This window comes from Dromiciops gliroides, chromosome 3, assembly GCF_019393635.1.
Source record: "Dromiciops gliroides isolate mDroGli1 chromosome 3, mDroGli1.pri, whole genome shotgun sequence".
In the NCBI taxonomy this organism is placed as follows: domain Eukaryota; kingdom Metazoa; phylum Chordata; class Mammalia; order Microbiotheria; family Microbiotheriidae; genus Dromiciops; species Dromiciops gliroides.
In genome coordinates this window covers 654,889,351-654,909,687 of record NC_057863.1, presented here as the reverse complement: position 1 = coordinate 654,909,687, position 20,337 = coordinate 654,889,351, and the positions used below count along the sequence as shown (strand labels likewise).

The following is a 20,337-nucleotide window of genomic DNA, read 5'->3' as shown; positions in this document are numbered from 1 at the left end:
TCAGTTTAATAATGGAGTCTCTGGATCAGAGTATGAGCATTTTAGTCATTTTATTTACATTATTCCTAATTGCTTTCTAAAAATGATCATACCAATCCACAGTTCTGTGAACAAAGTATTAGTGTGCCCAGCATCCCACATGCCCTCCAACATTGACTATTGTCATTTTTGGTCATCTTTGTCACGTTTGGGGTTTTGATTTTAATTTCTCTTATTATTCATGATTTGGAACATTTTCCCCCCATCTGGTTGTGAATATACTTTATAATTCCTATTTTGAGAATTGGTTGTTCATATCCCTTCACCATTTATCCATTCAGGAATGACTATTAGAACACATTCACATACATATACATATATATGTGTATAGTTTATATATCTTGGATATCAAACCTTTATCAAATAAATTTATATGGCAAGAGGTTAATCCCCAGAAGTTCAAGGATGCCTCCATTGTCCATCTTGATTAAGATAAAGGAAACAGATTGTCCTGTGACAATCACAGGGGGAGGGCCAGTGGCCGTTCTTCTTTAGTCATCGTTGGCAGCATTCTTGCCAGAGTCCTCCTTACTTGGTTGATCCTTCACTTGGAAGATGGTCATCTACCTGAAAGCCAATGTGGCTTCAGCAAGGGCTGAGGAATGGTCGATATGTTGTTTGCCAACTGACAATTCTAGGAGAAATGCCAAGAGCAAAACAGAGGTCTGTACACAACAACATTTGTAGATTTAATGAAGGCCTTTGATAATGACAGATGTGGGGGTGTTGTGAAAATTTGTAAGTCCAATGAAGAAAAAGAAACATCGAGGACTCCGGGCTGTAGAAAATAGGTTTATTGAGAGAGGGCCTATCTCACAATAAAGCTGGTCTCAGGCAGGTCTAGGACCCAAGAGACCCTGAACCTCTCTAGAATCAGCACTTTATACTCAATTAGGGCTCAAGAGTATTTATACCCTACTATTTTTAGACCAACTCCTCCCATTGCATCCTAGGTTTACTGCAAATAGTACAGAAATGCAACATTGAAATATAGTCACTGTCAACAAATCGTGAGCATGGTCCTATATGAAGTGACCATAGGTCAAAGTTTTGCCTGGCAGCTAGCCAATTTGGTGATCTACTCAGAGTTTTGTTGCAAAAGGTCTAGTTTATGGATCTCTAATCCTTATTGGTTCCTTCAGCTTAGAAGACACTAATTTTAGTACCTCGGTTGAACATTTAACCACAATGGAAAGGTGATGGTCAAGAATAAAGTTGGTACATAAGAACATGTTACATAATTTCTATTTTCCTTCTACATTGGCTTAGGACACTAAAGAATATTCAGAGCACATAAGAACAAATTACATAATATCTATACTAACTTAAGACACTAGAGAATATTTAAACATATTAAATCACCATTTGTATCATATTATACTGATTATTACCACAGTTAAATCACATATCTATCTAAGGGGTGGGGAAAATCTCACTCATAGGAGCTTGTAGAAAATTATGTCAAAATTTGGTTGCTTGGAAAAGTTTATTAGTATTGTAAGCCAGTTTCATGATGGCTTGTTTGTACAGGTTCTGGATAATAGACAATGCTCTCAAGCTTTTCCAGTCATCAGTGGGGTAAAGCAGGGCTCTGTGCTTGTTCCCATGCTTTTTAGCATGATGTTTTCAGCTATGTTGCCAGAAGTGAGGATGAACCTAGCATCAAGGTCAGCTACCATACCCATGGTAACTTCTTCAACTTGAAAAGGCTACAAGCCAAGACCAAAGTGGAGGGAGAGTTGATACGTGATTTTTTGTTCACAGATGACTGTGCACTAAATGTAGTCTCTGAAGCCAAGATGCAACAAAGTATGGATTCTTTGCTGCTTATGCTAATTTTGGCCTAATAACGAACACCAAGAAAACAGAAGTTATTTTATTTTATTTTTTGCTGGGCAATTGGGGTTAAGTGACTTGCCCAGGGTCACACAGCTAGTAAGTGTTAAGTGTTTGAGGCCGGATTTGAACTCAGGTCCTCCTGAATCCAGGGCTGGTGCTCTATCCACTGGGCCACTTAGCTGCCCCCAGAGGTTCTTTATCAGCCAGAACTACACCATCCCTTTGTGGAACCATTGGTTATAGCAAATGGAAAAGTTTTGAATACTATGGATAAGTTCAGTTACCTTGACAGTATACTTTCCAGAGATGTACACATTGATAATGAGGTTCTCTCTCTCTCACACACACACACACACACACACACACACACACACACACACACACACACACACACACACACACACACACACACACATACTGCCAGAGCTAGCTCAGTGCTTGGGAGGCTCCAAAGGAAAGTATGGGAGAGAAGAGGTATTAGGCTGCTTACCAAACTGAAGGTCTACAGATATGTTGTGTTGATCTCATTGTTGTATACTTGTGAAACCTGTACAGTATACCAGCACCAGGCCAGGAAACTGAATCAGTTACATTTGAATTGTGGCAGGAAGATTCTGAAGATCACCTGGCAGGATAAAGTACTGGATGCTGAGGTCCTTTCAAAACTAAACTGCCAAGCATTTAAACTCTACTGAAAAGAGTGAAACTCTGATGGGCTAGCCACATTGTTTGAATACCAAAAACATACTTGCTTAAAATACTATTTTACAGAGAACACACACAAAGCAAACACTCACATGGTGGTCAGAAGAAGCGATATAAGAACACTCTCAAGGTCTCTCTGAAATACTTTGGAATTCATTGTGTGATATGTGTTAAGGCTAAAATTTTAACTATTCTGTCTAAAATATCTAATGAGTGGTCACCAATAAATTATAAGCTTTAGCAAGAGTTAGACTTTTAAGCATTTATTTTTTATTTATTTATTTATCTATTTATTTATTTATCTATCTATCTATTTATTTATTTATTTATTGTGAGGCAATTGGGGTTAAGTGACTTGCCCAGGGTCACACAGCTAGTAAGTGTTAAGTGTCTGAGGCCAGATTTGAACTCAGGTCCTCCTGAATCCAGGGCCGGTGCTCTATCCACTGTGCCACCTAGCTGCCCCTGTAAGCATTTATTAAGGAGAATAAGAATTTGGTAAAGAGAGAAGGAAAGGCCTACATTCATCTATCCATTAAAGGGAGAGAGCATTCCTAGCTCCCTTCTCCACCAGAGTCCTCAGGAAAGAGACCAGTCAGAGTGACAGCCTCCTCCTTATTCCTCCCACAAGCAAACGTCACTTACTGACGCCAAAGGAAAGACTGCATGGTCTTGCCCTCAGAGACAGTCACCTCATGGCGGAGCTTTTCTACGGTAAGTGTCCAGCAGGTGGCGTCATTCCAATAGTCACATATGGGAGATACTGGCAAAGGACCATCCAGCATGGCATACTTGCATCAAAGAACGGGCTATGCTTTATGAGCAAAGCAGAATTGAAGTAGCTCAAAAGAAACTCAAGATATGCAAATTTAGAGAATCCATCCCACATCTTCACATGGACTATTTGTGCCCAACCTGTGGTAGTGCATTCTGAGCTCGTATTTGTCTGATCAGCTATAGTCAAACACACTGTAACCTGACTCTAACATGGTGATGACATTTTGGTCCTCAGGACCACAACCAACTCACTATCTGTATAATTTAAATTTGAGCTCACTCTTCCCAAAGATCTTGAATGTGCATGATGAGTTCTTGCCTGGTTTGAAGGAATGTTTTGTATCATCAACTATTTTCTTTTTTTTTGGTGAGGCAATTGGGTTAAGTGACTTACCCAGGGTCACACAGCTAGTGTTAATTGTCTGAGGCCGGATTTGAACTCAGGTACTCCTGACTCCAGGGCCGGTGCTCTATCCACTGTGCCATCTAGCTGCCCCATCAACCATTCTTACCATGCTAAAAAGCAATTAGGCATGCCTAATTAACAATGAGAAGCAGTCTGCAGAGAAATTCAACTCCTCAGATTACCCCAAGACCCCTGAGAAAGAAGTCAGTTGACCTCTTAGAATCTTAACCTAAGAGTTAATTTTGCATAGTTGAGTAAGTGGTCCTAGAGATGAGTGTTATATGAGAAAAAGGGAGGGAGGGAGGGAGGGAGGAAGGAAGGAAGGAAGGAAGGAAGGAAGGAAGGAAGGAAGGAAGGAAGGAAGGAAGGAAGGAAGGAAGGAAGGAAGGAAGGAAGGAAGGAGAGCGAGCACACAGAAGAGGTTATCATATTAAAAGAAAAAAAAGTAAAGGTTTTTATTTCATTGACCCATTCGTTACCCAAAGCCTTATGGCCCAAAAGGACCAGGCCGAGGGGCTCAGGGAAGTTAGTGAAGCCCCTCCTGGGCCTACCTCAGGACCCGCCCGCCATGGAAGTTCCGTTCCTCCTTTTCCTTTTCTCTCCCCAACACAGCAGGTTCTTCTCTTTTTCAGGGTGTGTCCTGCCGGCCTCTTCCTCTGGGAAGACCCGACCAAAGTTGGAGGAAAAGAAGCTCCAGCCGTTCTTGTCCATGCACGGAACACATGCCTTTAGCCTCCGGACTACGATTCACAGAATTCCTTGCGGCCAAGGTCGTCGCCACTTCCCCACGCCCCAGGACGGTTTTCGAGGTGAACTTCCGCCCCCGTTTCCTCTTTGTCCTTCGGCTCCGCCCCGCGAGTCTCCTTCGGCATCTCCGTGGCCACGGGACTCTGCTCTCCAGCCAATCAGCAGCGTCTCCCGGCGTCCCTCTCCGCCCCGCCCCCCCAGAGATCAGGCTTCATTCTGCAGCTAGAGCTGCTCGCTGTCCCCGCGCCTGAGAGCGGTCTGGGCTAAGGTTGGGGATGGCTGGGATCCTATTGCAGGCCGAACGGCCTCCTCCAGAAACGTCCTGAGCCTCAGCCCCGGCCCGGCCCGGCGCGGGATGTGCCGTCCCACCTCCGGGCCGGGCCGATCGCGGGCCTTGTCTGCCCCCAGGCCTGGCTGCTGAGGAGGAGCCAGGGAGGGAGGGATGGATCCGGGGATGATCCCGGTGTGCGGGGCGGCGCGGGCCCCACAGGTGAGCTTCCTGGGGAGGAAAGGGGGGAGAAACGGGAGGGAGTGGCCTGAGGTGTAGACACTCCTTTTCCCCGCCTGCTGGAATGACCCCGAGTGTAGATACCTCCCCCTTGGCCACGTGCTGGCACCGAGAACCCCAGGGAATCCCCTGTGGTGGCATATGTAAAGCATTCTGCAAACCTTACACCAGCCTCCGTGTAAGGACCACTTGTAGTCACTGGGGGTATCTCAGGAGATGACTCCCAATCTAGGACACCCCCCCCCCCTTCCCCGCCCCCTTTGCTTCTCAGCCCATCCTGGGGTTTCCTCCTGCCCAAGGGTCTCACCTACTGCTGAGACCCAAGAGACTCTTGTCATCAGAGATAATATATGTAGAGCACTTTGCAAACCTTGTGTCAGTGTATAAATATCATCCATTATGATTAAGGGTGTGCCATTCCTTGTTTTTTCAGCCTCCATTGAATTTTCCTCCTATTTTATTTTTATTATTTATTTATTTTTTGCGGGGCAGTGTGATTTAGTGACTTGCTCAGGTTCACATAGCTAGTGTCAAGTGTCTGAGGCTGGATTTGAACTTGGGTCCTCCTGAATCCAGGGCCAGTGCTTTATCCACTGCGCCACCTAGCCACCCCCTTACCCCTCCTCCTATTTTATTTGTTTGGTTTGGGTTTTTTTGTTTGTTTTTAGTGAGGCAATTGGGGTTAAGTGACTTGCCCAGGGTCACACAGCTAGTAAGTGTTAAGTGTCTGAGGCCGGATTTGAACTCAGGTTCTCCTGAATCCAGGGCCCGTGCTCTATCCACTGCGCAACCTAGCTGCCCCTCCCTCCTCCTATTTTAATTAATTAATTAATTAATTTTGGGGGGCAGGCAATGGGGGTTAAGCGACTTGCCCAGGGTCACACAGCTAGTAAGTGTCAAGTGACTGAGACCAGATTTGAACTCAGGTCCTCTTGAACTCCAGGGCCAGTGCTCTATCCACTGCACCACCTAGCTGCCCCCAGCATTTCTTTCAAATATGAGTTTAAAAAAATCTGAGAAGTCTATAGGCTTCACCAGACTGCCAAAAGAGTCCATGATACAAAAAAGATTAAGAACCCCTGGCTTTAGAGGAAATTCTTTTGTAATCACAAACTCCATAATGTCACTCAGTTTTTGGAAGGAACCTTTAGAAGCTATCTAGTCCAACATATACCCCCTCATTTTATTTTTTATTAATTTTTTTCAAAGTACAAAAATCTGCCTTCTCTTTTTCCCAACTTCTGCCTCTGCCTCATCCCATTGAAAAAGCAAGAAAAAACTAAACCTCTGTTACAAACATGTATACTCAAGCAAAACAAATTACTGGCTTGTCCATGTCCAACAAAGAAATAGTTTAGTCTGTTCTCTGAGGCCATCGCCTCTCTCATTAGTCCTCTGGAATCATGGTTGGTTATTGCATTGATCAGACTCCTATGTCTTTCAAAGGTCTTTGTTTTTTGCAATATTGCTGTTACTATAAAAATTGTTCTCCTAGTTCTGTTCACTGCATCAGTTCATACAAGTCTTCCCATTTTTCTCTAAAACTACCCCCTTCATCATTTCTTATGTCACAGCACAGTAGTATTCCATCACATTCATATATCATAACTTATTCAATTCTTCTCCAATTGACGGGCATCACTTTAGTTTCTTTTTTTTTTTTTTTTTAGTGAGGCAATTGGGGTTAAGTGACTTGCCCAGGGGCACACAGCTAGTAAGTATTAAGTGTCTGAGGCCAGATTTGAACTCAGGTACTCCTGACTCCAGGGCCGGTGCTCTATCCACTGCGCCACCTAGCTGCCCCCATCATTTTAGTTTCTAACTCTCTGCCACCACAAAAGGAGCTACAATAAATATTTTGGTACTTATATGGGTTCTTTTCCCCTTTTTGTAATTTCTTTGGGGGCGGGGCTGACCTATGTACGGTATTACTGGTTCAAAGGGCACGCATATTTTAATAGCTTTGGGACATAATTCCAAATTGCTTTTCAGAATAGTTGGACCAGTTTATAGTTTCACCAACACTACCTTAATGGACCTGTTTTTCCATACCCCTTCAGCACTTCATTTTCTTCTTTTGTCAGCTTTCAAGCTTGGGGGACTGGGAAGATGGTTGGTGCCCTCGATGGTAATAAGAAAGTTAGGAAGAGGGGAGGGTTGGGGAGAAAGATAATAGATAAAGATAATGCCTAGACATGTTGAGTTTATGATGTCTAGAAGACATCTTTTTTTTTTTTTTTAGTGAGGCAATTGGGGTTAAGTGACTTGCCCAGGGTCACACAGCTAGTAAGTGTTAAGTGTCTGAGGCTGGATTTGAACTCAGAGACTCCTGACTCCAGGGCCAATGCTCTATCCACTGCACCACCTAGCTGCCCCCTAGAAGACATCTTAATCATGTCAACTTGTCTACTGTGACTGGAGGTCACGAGAGAGGTTAGAGCTGGACAAATACATCTGAGGATCATCACATTGTCATTGGGCTTACACAGGGCAGCCTGGGAAAACTCAGGGACAGGGAGGCCACAGGCAGGCAGAGCCCACAGATAGGCAGGCTGAATTCAGGGCTCTTCTAGAAGTTTCAAGGGCAAAGCTGGAGGTTGCAGGCAGAGCAGGGCTGGATCAGGGAGAAGAAGCATCCTTGGAAAGTCCTGGAGAGGTAAACAGTGCTGGGGAACCTTTTTGGATCAGTTGTGGTGGTGGTGGTGGTGGCAGGGGCAATGGGGAATAAATGTTTGTTAATGGTAGGGGGAAGTCATTCAATAAAAGTAAATTGGAAACTTGGGAACCATGCCCAAGGTTAGACAGCTCTAAAAGAGTAGTTAGAATGAGAGAAAGAATTTCATGTGAAGTATCTTCTTTAAAATAAAAATGTTACCAAAACTTGAGAATTAATGGTTGCCTTGGGGAAAGTGGGGACTTAGACTAGCAGGAATATATGAGGTAAGGCTGTTTTCATAAAGTGGCTGGTGCCATAGAGGGCCTGTTCTCTCACCAAGAAGTTTGAATTAACCAGTGAGAAATTGTGTAATCAGGAGGAAAGTGCTAGGGACAGTGTCTCTTATCTGATAGAAGTAGTACTTGATTATTAATGGAAATTTTTTGGGGGAATGTTTAATGATGGTGTTGACCCCTGGGAAAATCTGGGCCCCAATTCTGATCTAACAGTTTCAAACTGCCCCTAAGAAGACCCTAGCATATACTAGCAGTTTTTAACTGCCCCTGTTCTGGACAGAGATAATTTCAAGGCATTTCTGCAACCTTGTTCCTGTAATCTCTCAACACCTTCAACACTTCCTTCCAGCAATTAAACTGTTCTGCGTATCCAGCTTGTATACCCTCCTGCTGTTTCCATGACAATGTCCTATAAGAATCTACTTCCCCCCTTTCTACCTGGGCATCCCTGTCTGAATTAGGCAGCATGTTGTCCCAAATTTCTTGACCCTGAATAAATGGTCAACTGGTCCAAGGTTTGTTCCCCATTGCCACCCCCCTTCTCCCCCCCCACCTCCCCCAGCCTAGGTTCACAGTGTTAGTGCTGTGTACTTAATTGTTTTTTTTTTTTTTAAGTGAGGCAATTGGGGTTAAGCGACTTGCCCAGGGTCACACACAGCTAGTAAGTGTCTGAGGCCAGATTTGAACTTAGGTATTCCTGAATCCAGGGCTGGTGCTCTACCCACTGCACCACCTAGCTGCCCCTGTGTACTCAATTGTAAGGGACATGTGGATATTATTGATTGTCAGGGGCTTTAAGAATTAAGTGCTCCTTTGCTCTGTTGGAGAGAGCCTACGCAGGTGAGAAGGAGCCATAGAACAAGACCCTTGTCATTGTGTAGGGACATAACAGTAAACTGGGAACCTGAAAACCTGAGTTCAAATCCCACACAGTCACTTCACCCTTGTAACCATACCCGAAACTTCTTAGCCACTTCATCTCATCTGGAGTTTCAGGTGAGTGGCAGTCTCTGAATAAGCAAGAATGAATTTTGCGTTTCAGGAAGCAGTGACATTTAATGACGTGGCCGTGGACTTCACCCATGATGAGTGGAGACACCTGGGTCCTTCTCAGAAAGAGCTGTATAGAGATGTGATGCTGGAGAACTACAGGAATCTGGTCTCTCTAGGTAAGAGAGACTTCTTATGCCTTGCAGTGTGTACCTTGGAGGCTGCTGGCGTGTTGCTGTACTTGCTAAAGGCTGTGGAATGTTTGCATTTCTTAGCAGTGTTTGTTGGCCATGGAGACACCTGTGATTCCTAATCCCTTTGTTTCTTTGAGTCAGGGCACTTTTATACTTTCACAAGCATTTATGTAGCATCTACTATATACCTGGCACTGTGCTACTAAGTGCTTTATGATTATTATCTCATTTGAGCTTCACAACAGCCCTGGGAAGTAGGTGCTATTATTACCTCCATTTCATAGATGAGGAAACTGAGTTCCAGATTTAGTGATTGGCCCAGGGTCACACAACTAGTGAGGATCTGAAGCAGTATTTGAACTCAGATCTTCCTGACTGTTCTATCCACTGTGCCACTTAGCTGCCTCTACTCAGTAGAAAGGAGTCTGCTTTGTAAAACTGGAAAGGGATGTCTTCACTTGGCTGCCCATGAAGCTCTGCCTTCTGCATCTTCTTTTACCTCAAGTCAAGGATACTCTCCCCTTGAGAGTATCTTGTCTTGAAGACAAGAATCTTAGCTTTCTAGTAGGTAGGTAGGTGCTACAGTGGATATAGCACTGGTCTTGGAGTCAGAAAGACCCGGATCCAAATACTGCCTCACTCACGCTGTGACCCTAGGCAAGTTACTTAACCTCTCCGTGTCTGTGTCCTTAACTGTGAAATGAGAAGATTGGACGCAGTGGCTTATAAGGTCACTTCCAGCTCAATCTGTGATCCTATGAGATGAACAAACGACTTGATTTTCTTTCTTTTTCCAGTTCCCTACCTTTGAACTATATATACTGTCATCCTCATCAAAAGGAAAAACAAAAACCAAAAAAACCCGCTTCCCAGGAACTCTGTATAAACATCTTTCCGAGGTTATTCTGGAGTGCTTACTTGTCCCGGAAAACAAATGGGTGTGGTTGAATTTGAAGGTGGCTCTCTGTCCTCAGAACTTTTTATTTTCCCCAAGTAGGGCTTCCAATTTCCAAACCAGACGTGATCTCGCAGTTGGAACAAGGGGAAACCCCGTGGATCATGGAGAGCGTAGGGTTAAGAGGTAAGTGAGTGAAAATGCAGCAGATACCTTTGTCTGGAATTCTCCTCTTTAGTCAGGAGGCAGAAGCTTTTGAAAGTTTGAATAGGAAATTATCCTCAGCTCTCTACCTAATGGAGGAGGCCGGCCGAGGAGGAACTTTGAGCTTCTGCTCCCTCATATGTTGTTCCCCACAAATCACTTTCCTACAGCTTTTCTTTCATGTTCGCCTCTAGTCAGAGAAGAGAGAGCAGTAACCCTGGCAGGACACAAAGCTTTCTCTCTCCCATTTCCTTAAGGTTCATTTTCTGAAGCAGCCTCTACCTTGCCTCCGGTGACTCTTTCTTTCCTTCTTTCCTTCTTTCTTTCCTTCTTTCTTTCTTTCTTTCTTTCTTTCTTTCTTTCTTTCTTTCTTTCTTTCTTTCTTTCTTTCTTTCTTTCTTTCTTTCTTTCTTTCTTTCTCTCTTTCTCTCTTTCTCTCTCTCTCTCTCTCTCTCTCTCTCTCTCTCTCTCTCTCTCTTTCTTTCTTTCTTTCATGAGGCAATTGGGGTTAAGTGACTTGCCCAGGGTCACACAGCTAGTAAGTGTTAAGTATCTGAGGTCAGATTTGAACTCAGGTACTTCTGACTGCAGGGCTGGTGCTCTATCCACGGCAGTGCCACCTAGCTGCCCCTCGGTGACCATTTCTTACACTAATCTGTTTGGATGCTTGTGAGATATAGAGTCCAGGCCTGTCCTAGGCCTCACAAGAGAAGGAGGCAACATCTGGGACCTGATATGGGAAAGGGCCAATAAGAATGGTTTCCCATTATTTGGTTAAAATGAATTGTAGAGTTGTTCTATCCTGGGCCTGAAGAGAAGCAGGTAACTAACACAGAGTGAAGATACTGGAAGGCGAGATAGTTAAAATGGAAAATGAACAAAGTGCTTTTGGCATTGGAATCAATGCTAAGATGGAGGAGGAGGCTCTTAAAAAGAGGGTGTAGAGTTCAGAATAAAATGTGCAGGATGGGATAAGGGGAGTCTTTCAGGAGCAGCAGAGTAGAGTGGAAGGGTTGATGGGTGAACTGGGACAAGGTTTGGGAGGTCTTTGAATGCCTCCTTAAGATGCATTTCTCCTATCTTGTTGTTTGTCCTTCATTCTGGAAGAGGACCGTGACTCTGGGTGATGTCATGACTTGTACTGAATTGGATTTAAGCGAGGGCTGTGCACGGTCACCAACCTTACTCTTTCCTGCAGAGCCATCTGGGTTCATTGGCAAGATACATACCAGGAAAACTGGAGAGGGCCCCAGATGTTGAAGGCAATTGGGGTTAAGTGACTTGCCCAGTTAGTAGGTCACACAGTCAGTAGATGTCTGAGGTGAGATTTGAACTCAGGCCCTCCCAACTTCAGGGCCAGTGTTCTATTCACTGTACCACCTATTTGCCCTCCTATTTTGTAGGTAAGTTAGGGAGGCATTGGAATAGTGTTGGAATAAAGTGATGTATATAGTAAGGTTAATATGAAAACTGGGGGAAGAATGGATTGGAATGGGGAGAAACTGGGGTACAGATAGGAATTAGAAGCCAGTTTGTTCCAGATATTTCTCAGGGAGTTTAGATTTTGGCCTTAGGTTTTTTCCACCAGTGATCTCTGAATATTCTCTGATATACCGCTTTGTTCTCATCCTCCCTTTATTTAGTCACCCGGTAAATCTCCCTCTCTTTCCAAGATGGGTTCATATTTTCTGTGCTGACCTTTCTCCCTTCCATCTGTGACTTGGGTGCAGGCATAAACGTCCCAATCAAGTCACTTAATGGTACAGGCCTTGAAAGGATAGTCAGCTTCTCTTTATAAGATCAGGACATGAGGGGACCTACATCTCTGCAGGCCAGAGTAGTGGATCACCCCCACTTAGGTGATTTTTAATCACAGTAATTCTAAAGTCCTTTGTCCCCGAGGGTGAAAAAGTCTTCTAAAACTCTCTGCTGATTTCTTCCATTTTTCTTTTGTTTGTCCATCCATTTTCACCTTTAAATGACTTCACTTAATTGAGTCTCTGAGTTTTCTTTAAATTAGTTTTAACTCACTGCTTCCGACTCTTCTGTGAGATGATACTGGTTATAATTTCCCACTAGCCTTCTCCATATATTTTCACTGTTTGCCTTGGCTGTTGTCTATCTGCTTGGCAAGGAACTCAGTCAGTCAACAAGTATTTTATTAAGTGCTTATTCTGTCCCAGGCAGCACTAGGTGATACAGATACAAGTACAAAGACATCCAAGATTTGCTAAGCCACTTTTTTTTTTCTTTTTTCTTTTTTTTTTTTTTTAGTGAGGCAATTGGGGTTAAGTGACTTGCCCAGGGTCACACAGCCAGCAAGTGTTAAGTGTCTGAGGCCGGATCTGAACTCAGGTACTCCTGACTCCAGGGCCGGCGCTCCATCCACTGCTCCATCCAGCTGCCCCTGCTAAGCCACTTTTTGTACTCTTGTTCTCTTTGTTATGAAATTTGGTTTTTGCCAGTTAAACTTTCATTGTGACATTGGAATAGTTTGTTCCTGTCATTTCTTTCATCTCTATCTTATTGTTCATAAATAACTTGTTGAAATAGATCAGGCTAGAGTTGCATTCATTGGTGTGTGTTTTTTTTTTTTTAGTGAGGCAATTGGGGTTAAGTGACCTGCCCAGGGCCACACAGCTAGTAAGTGTTAAGTGTCTCAGGTCAGATTTGAACTCAGGTACTCCTGACTCCAGGGCCGGTGCTCTATCCACTGCACCACCTAGCTGCCCCCTAGAGTTGCATTCTTAATAACTGGTGGTCTGAGTACATAAACAGCTGATCCTACCTCAAAAGATTGTTGTGAGGCTCAAATGAGATATTTGTAAAGCAGAAAGCATGAAATAGTGTTCCTTGTTGCCTTGGGGTGTCTGATAAAACTAACTCGTTTATAAAGCCTAGGAATCATCCTTATTTTTAGCTGAATGGGAGTGGGGTGAGGTGTGGTGTCTTTATATTGAGAATTTTAAGAATGATACAATTCAAAAAAAAAAAAAAGGGGACAGCTAGGTGGCGCAGTGGATAAAGCACTGGCCCTTGATTCAGGAGTACCTGAGTTAAAATCTGGCTTCAGACACTTGACACTTACTAGCTGTGTGACCCTGGGCAAGTCACTTAACCCCCATTGCCCCACAAAAAAAAAAAAAAAAGAATGATTACAATTCAGTTGTTCCAACTCTATATGAGACAGGATCTCATACTTGGTTTATCAATAAAATAAGTTAAAGTTTTCAGGTTATCTAAAACTTAAGTTCTTAGCACCTGTGGAGGTCAAAGTTAATATATGGAGAGTTAATTGGCTGACTTGCTAAAATATTGGGGTCCCAAAAATAATGGGGGACCTCTAGGTTCAAAGCTCCCTCTCCTCTGAACTGCCCTTTTAGATATTTCTCCCAGGACAATAAGAAGGAGCCTTACAGCTTCTTTTCCACAAAAGGATCGGATTTTATTACTGGGAATTAATTAAACAACAATGGTGAAATTAATAAAAATCAAAGATAAGGACGTAGGGAAAAAGAAGTACATATAAATTCTCCTAGCTCTAACCTAAGTCTATACACGCTCTCACCCTTCTTGTCCAGCAGTCTGCTACCTTTACTGAAGATTCAAAGAGGGACTCTACAAGATTTATTTATTCATTCATTTATTTATTTAACGGGGCAGTGAGTTAAGTGACTTGCCCAGGGTCACACAGTTAGTAAGTGTCAAGTGTCTGGGGCCGCATTTGAACTCAGGTCCTTCTGAATCCAAGGCCGGTGCTTTATCCACTGCACCACTTAACTGCCCCCGGGACTCCACAAGATTGAGAGCCATTTTGCTTTGTTTTATGAATTGCCTTGGCCAAAGAATTAATTTCTTGGAATTTAGATTTAGTCTGTTGCCAGAACCGTACTTCAGACTTTTCCAAAATCTGCCTCGCTTGCCTTTTACAGTCATAGCTTTGTCTTGGCCCAACTGGTCTCTTGTGGCATCTTGGCTCACATCTACCCCTCCTTTATTGGCCAGAAGGGTAGGAGTTCTTTCAGACCCCCCTCCCTTTGGCCAAAAGGGGGAAATTTCAAGATATTAGGAGACATGCTATTTTCCAGAGCTAATACCCAGTAAGCAAATTGTGCCCTGAGCTTGGCATAACAACAATCCTTCGCAATTACCCTCTGGGTGATGTCACCCTTCTGCAAAATTATATAATTACTGTATTGCTCTTACCACCACCAGGTATTCTCTGTACCTGCTCTATTCATGTTTCAGTCACGAAGCCGTGCTATGAATCATACTTGTCTCATTGTTGCTGTTACTCCTCATTGTCGGGTCTACGATTCACTGCACAGCCATTGGTATATCTCCTCACACTGCCTTAAGTCCCACAACTAGGGGCAGGCCCCTGCCCTTTCTTGTTTGCAAGTCATTTCCCTCACTTGGAAATTAAACTCTTGTTTGATGCCTGATTTTTCTGTCTCTAACTAGCTCTGTTTAGCTCTGGCTGCCCACAGGTGTCAGGCCAGTTTGGTCCAGTTGACACCTTTGAGAGCCCAAGGTTATACCTCCATGCTCCATGATGAGGCATTGGTTTATAACCTTGCAGATGTTTTTTTTTCCTTCTCTATCAGACACAATAGGGCCTCTCTATGTACCCGAACTCTGTATTGTCATGGTTAAATATAACCTAATAGAAGAGCCTAAAAATGGCATCAAAATAGAAGAAAAATTGTAAAAGTAGCTGAATTAGACCCAGAGTTCATATGAAAGATCCTTGCTGGGTTTGACATAATTGTGGAAATATCCAGAGGGTGATTTACAAGGTAACTGAAGGAGGAGAAGGTACCTAAACTGTGCAAAAACAAAGATGCTATTAATACTAGGGGAAAAAAAAATGATTGGAAGGATAACATTTTGGACTATAGACTAGTTTCTCATCTTTATAGAAACTCTCTTGTAAATAAGCTGGATGTATTTGGAACGATATTTTCAGTGATAATATTAGTAGTAGAGTAGGCACATCTTCAGGTGATATTCTACAATGAACAATATCTTTAGGTCCCATATTTGATTGAAAGATGTAGAGAATATCCTATTTATTGTGTATGATTATTTTAAAAGAATATAATATTCTTTGAAAGATGATATCAAAGATAACTATCTATTGGTGCTCTAATCACTAATATCAGGAGAGATGATAAGCTCATTGAAGCAGGACCAGTAGTCTGGGAGGTACAGCCACTCCTAGGACTCCTACCCTGGTTTGTGGATGGAAATTGGTCAGCAATTGTTGCTGGTAGTGATGAGGAAGGTGGGCCCCCTCTCCACAGTGATTTCCCCCTCAAAGATGTGTATGGGAATTTAATGGAAACATGTCAGGTGGTTTGGGAGGTAATGCTTGTGCTCTTGGTCCTAGCTAAGTTCAGAGACTGGATTTGAACCTGTGTGTCTTCTAGCTCTCCATGTAGTGCTACTCTTCCATACCAACAATGGCTGCCAGTTTGGTTAGATGTCGTATACATCATCTTTTGTTCCTTCTTGAACATTTAGACATCTAACTTTTCTCTGCTTTAACTAGCACCTCTTGTTCTCAAGCTGTTGACCTTTTTCTCGTGTCTTTCCTGCATCCCCCTCATTTCTCTTTCCATTTTTTCCCTCTACCTCTCTAACTTTATCTTCAAAGTCCTTTTTGAGCACCTCTATGGCCTGAGACCAATTTGTATTTTTCTTGGAAGCTTTAGATATAGGGCCCTGATGTTGACATCTTCCTCTGAGGGTGCCCCTTGGTCTTCCTTGTTACTGAAGAAACTTTCTATGGTCCTCACCTTTCTCTGTCGGCTCATCTTGCCTTTCTTTTCCTTAACTTTTAGCTCCTTAAAGTGGGGCACTGATTCCAGCCTGCAGTATCCCAAGCTTAAGAAGTCCCAGGTGGTATGATTTAAGGAGAATCAGGTTCTTCCCTCACCTGGCCTGTTTCCTGGTCCTAGATGACCCCAGACCAACTTGCTAATCAACCCAGCTTTGTGTGTTGTGGTTGTTAGCTCCACGAGCCTGTGCCCTCCCCCACCTGGGCCACTTCTACTCGAGCCAACCACCTGGTTCTCAGCAGGGGTGTAAAATCCAAGTTCTGCCTTAGCCCAGCATAGACCCTGTAGTCTCCCCCCCTGCCCAGGGCTCAGCCCACTCACCCAACTGTGAGCTTAGTTTCAGACGATACTGGCACTTCAGCTGATTCAGAGGCTCTGGGGGTCTCCTTCTCTGGTGAGACCTTCCTGGGACTGGATCTGCGTCAGGGTGACTGTGGGGTTGGGCCCGACTCCTGCATCAGCACAGCAGCTCCCTCCTTCTGACCTTCCAAGCCGTTCTTGGTTAGAGATGATTTCAGCACATTCTTCTGTGGGTTTTGCTGCTCCGGGCATTTTCCCTATGACCTTATTTGGATATTTTTGGAGCAATCATGTCATGAGTTCAGGAGCTCACTCACCTCTTGTTCTCCATGATTTCCCATAAATATGCAAAATTTCTTTATAAAGTATAGTCATTCAATACATGTAAGGTGGCATTATTTTTTTAATATCATCCTTGAAGGCACTGGTGGAATTAGCAGTAGAAGGGAAGACAGTACAAGAGTTGCGGTTCTTTTTCTTCAAATGGAGAAAAGAGATAATAGTAATGTGTTTATTTGCTTGTTACAGATTGGAAGGCCAGGCCTAAAACAAATGAATCAGCTTCAAAACTGAGCTTTACTATGGATAAGGTCATTCCAAGAAGAAATCCAAGTCATGGTCCAACAGGTTTTCCATATTGAAAGAAGCCTGGAATTATGATATTGAGACACTTTCCCAGGATAACGAGTGTGAGAAACTTTTCACCTGTGAGTCAAACATTCAGCATCATAGAAAACATTTTGAAGAGAGAACTTTTGGATACAGTGAATGTGGGAAAACATTCCTCCAGGGAAAACATCTTAATGAACATCAGAGAATTCATACTCTAGAGAAACTTCATAAATGTAATGAGTGTGGGAAAGCTTTCAGCTATAGCTCATCCCTTACTTTCCACCAGAGAATTCATACTGGGAGAAACCTCATGAATGCAATGAATGTGGAGAGGTCCTTTCGATGGAGTTCACAACTGACTTACCACCAGAGAATTCATACTGGAGAAAAACCTTATCAGTGTAATGAATGTGGGAAGACCTTTATCCAGAGAACACAACTCACTTCTCATCAGAGAATTCATACTGGAGGAAAGCCATATGAATGTAATGAATGTGGAAAGCTTTTAGATATAGCTCATCCCTTACTTACCACCAGAGAATTCATACTGGAGAAAAAACCTTTTGAATGTAATGAATGTGGGCAGGCCTTCAGGTCAAATACACAACTTAATTCTCATCAGAGAATTCATACTGGAGAAAAACCTTATCATTGTAATGAATGTGGGAAGACCTTCATCCAGAGCACGCAGCTTACTTTTCATCAGAGAATTCATACTGGTGAGAAACCTTATGAATGTAATGAATGTGGCAAGGCCTTTATCCAGAGCACACATCTTACTTACCACCAGAGAATACATACTGGAGAAAAACCTTATGAATGTAATCAGTGTGGGAAAGCTTTTAGCTCCAGTTCATCCCTTACTTACCATCAGAGAATTCATACTGGAGAAAAGCCTTTTGAATGTCATGAATGTGGACAGGCCTTCAGGTCAAATTCACACCTTACTTCCCATCAGAGAATTCATACTGGAGAGAAACCTTATGAATGTCATGAATGTGGACAGGCCTTCAGGTCAAATACACAGCTTGTTTCCCATCAGAGAATTCATACTGGGGAGAGACCTTATGAGTGTAATGAATGTGGGAAGGCCTTTAACCAGAGCACACAGCTTACTTTCCACCAGCGAATTCACACTGGAGAGAAACCTTATGAATGTAATGAATGTGGGAAGGCTTTTATTCAGAGCACACAACTTACTTACCACCAGAGAATTCATACTGGAGAAAAACCTTATCTATGTAATGAATGTGGTAAAGTTTTCAGGCACAACTCATCCTTAATTTACCACAAGAGGAGTCATACTGGAGAAAAACCTTATTAGTGTTGTTAAGGGGTAAAATTCTAGCTAAACTGTCTAAAATATTTAATGAGTGGTCACCAATAAATTATAAGCTTTAGCAAGAGTTAGACTTTTAAGCGTTTATTAAGGCGAATAGAATTTGGTAAAGAGAGAGAGAAAGGCCTAGATTCTTATCTATTAAAGGGAGAGCACATTTCTAGCTCTGCTTTCCACCCGAGTCCAGAGGAAAGAGCCCCAGAGCGAGCGCCAGTCTCTTCCTTCCCTCTCCCACTAGCTAGCGTCACTTCCTGACGCCAAAGAAAAGACTCCTGGTCTTGCCCTCAAAAACCTTTGCTTCATGGGTGGAACTCTTCTACAGTAGGTCTCCAGCAGGTGGCGTCATTCCAATCGTTACAGTGTAATGACTATGGTCATGCCCTTAGATGAAACATACTAAATGTCAGCAAAACATTCATACTGGAGAGAAACTTCTAGTCTTTTGAAAGCCTTTCTTACCTGGGACACAAAACATAACATGGAAGAATTAATATTGTAGCAAGAACAAATTATAATGGTAAAAAAGTTTTTAGGCAGAGCCACATTATTGAATATCAAATAATTCATATTAGAGAGAGCTCCTTTAGAGGAGTGGCCCTTAGCCATAAAAATGTCTCTTTCCTAATTATCAGAATTTATACTGGAGAGAAACCATACTAATGTAGTGAATGTGGGAGACCCTTTTGTTGGAAGATACTCTTAAAGAATTTTATGTTAATATTTCATGTTAATGTAGGAACTGAAGCAAAAATTGATTTTATTTGTAAACCTTACTGAACACCAATGAATTCACATTTGACAGATGTCCTACAAACACTTCACTGACTATTTCACAAAATCACAGAATTTCAGAGCTACATGGGACTCAAACTATTTAATCCAATCCATACTGGATAAAGCATGCCCCAAGACAGCATACCTCACAAATAGTTATTCAGCTTCTATTTGAAGATCTCCAGTAAGGTAAAAAAATCGCACTATCTTCCAAGGCAGCTCATTTGACGATGGGAAAACTCTCATTATTAGGAAGCTATCATGTTCCTATGAATTTTCTTTTTGATAAACATTGCCAATTCTTCCAACAGGTTGATCATGGCATGAATTTGGGCTCTTTCACTATCTTCATTGTCCTGTTTTGGCCACATTTTTTCCATTTCCTTTCTAAAATAGAATTGGACACAATATATTCTAGGTGTGCGTTAACCAAGGCAGAGTACAAGAAGACTCTCACCTTGGGGGCAGCTAGGTGGCACAGTGGATAAAGCACTGGCCCTGGATTCAGGAGCACCTGAGTTCAAATCTGGCCTCAGACACTTGACACTTACTAGCTGTGTGACCCTGGGGAAGTCACCTAACCCCCCCCAAAAGAAGACTATCACCTCTTTGTTTCTAAAAACTATGTCTCAAAGTAGCTGAAGATCATAATCCAATGTAGTGTCCATTGACTGAGCCATGCCTTTTCTTGTCTTTCCTTTTCTAAATAACTTGAGGGAATTATTTTTCATGTATACCTCTTTTTCTTATTGTTTCATTTTATTTTGACAAGGCAGACTTTTTTTTGTGTGAGGCAATTGGGGTTAAGTGACTTGCCCAGGGTCACACAGCTAGTAATTGTTAAGTGTCTGAGGTAGGATTTGAACTCAAATCCTCCTGAATCCAGGGCTGGTGCTCTATGACAAAGCAGACATTTCCTAACAAACACTCTCATTGACAAAATTCAGTCCCTCAAGCAGCTAAGCAAATTCAACTGATAGAAATTTTTACTGATAGTACATGACATTCCTCTTTGATAATTTACCACTTATTAACCATAAAGGGAGGTATGTTTTAAGTTTTATAATTCAGTACAAAACATTTTCTTATGTACATAACCAGAGTTTATTGCCTTTTTCTTCTTTTTTTTTTTTTTTTGGTAGGGCAATGAGGGTTAAGTAACTTGCCCAGGGTCACACAGCTAATAAGTGTCAAGTGTCTGAAGTCAGATTTG

The 20,337-nt window shown here is 42.6% G+C and overlaps 1 pseudogene; it reads left to right on the top strand.

Moving 5' to 3' along the window:
• The first annotated feature begins 4,740 nt into the window (after positions 1 to 4,740).
• Positions 4,741 to 18,428, top strand: LOC122746505 (annotated as a pseudogene).
• The last annotated feature ends 1,909 nt before the right edge of the window (positions 18,429 to 20,337 follow it).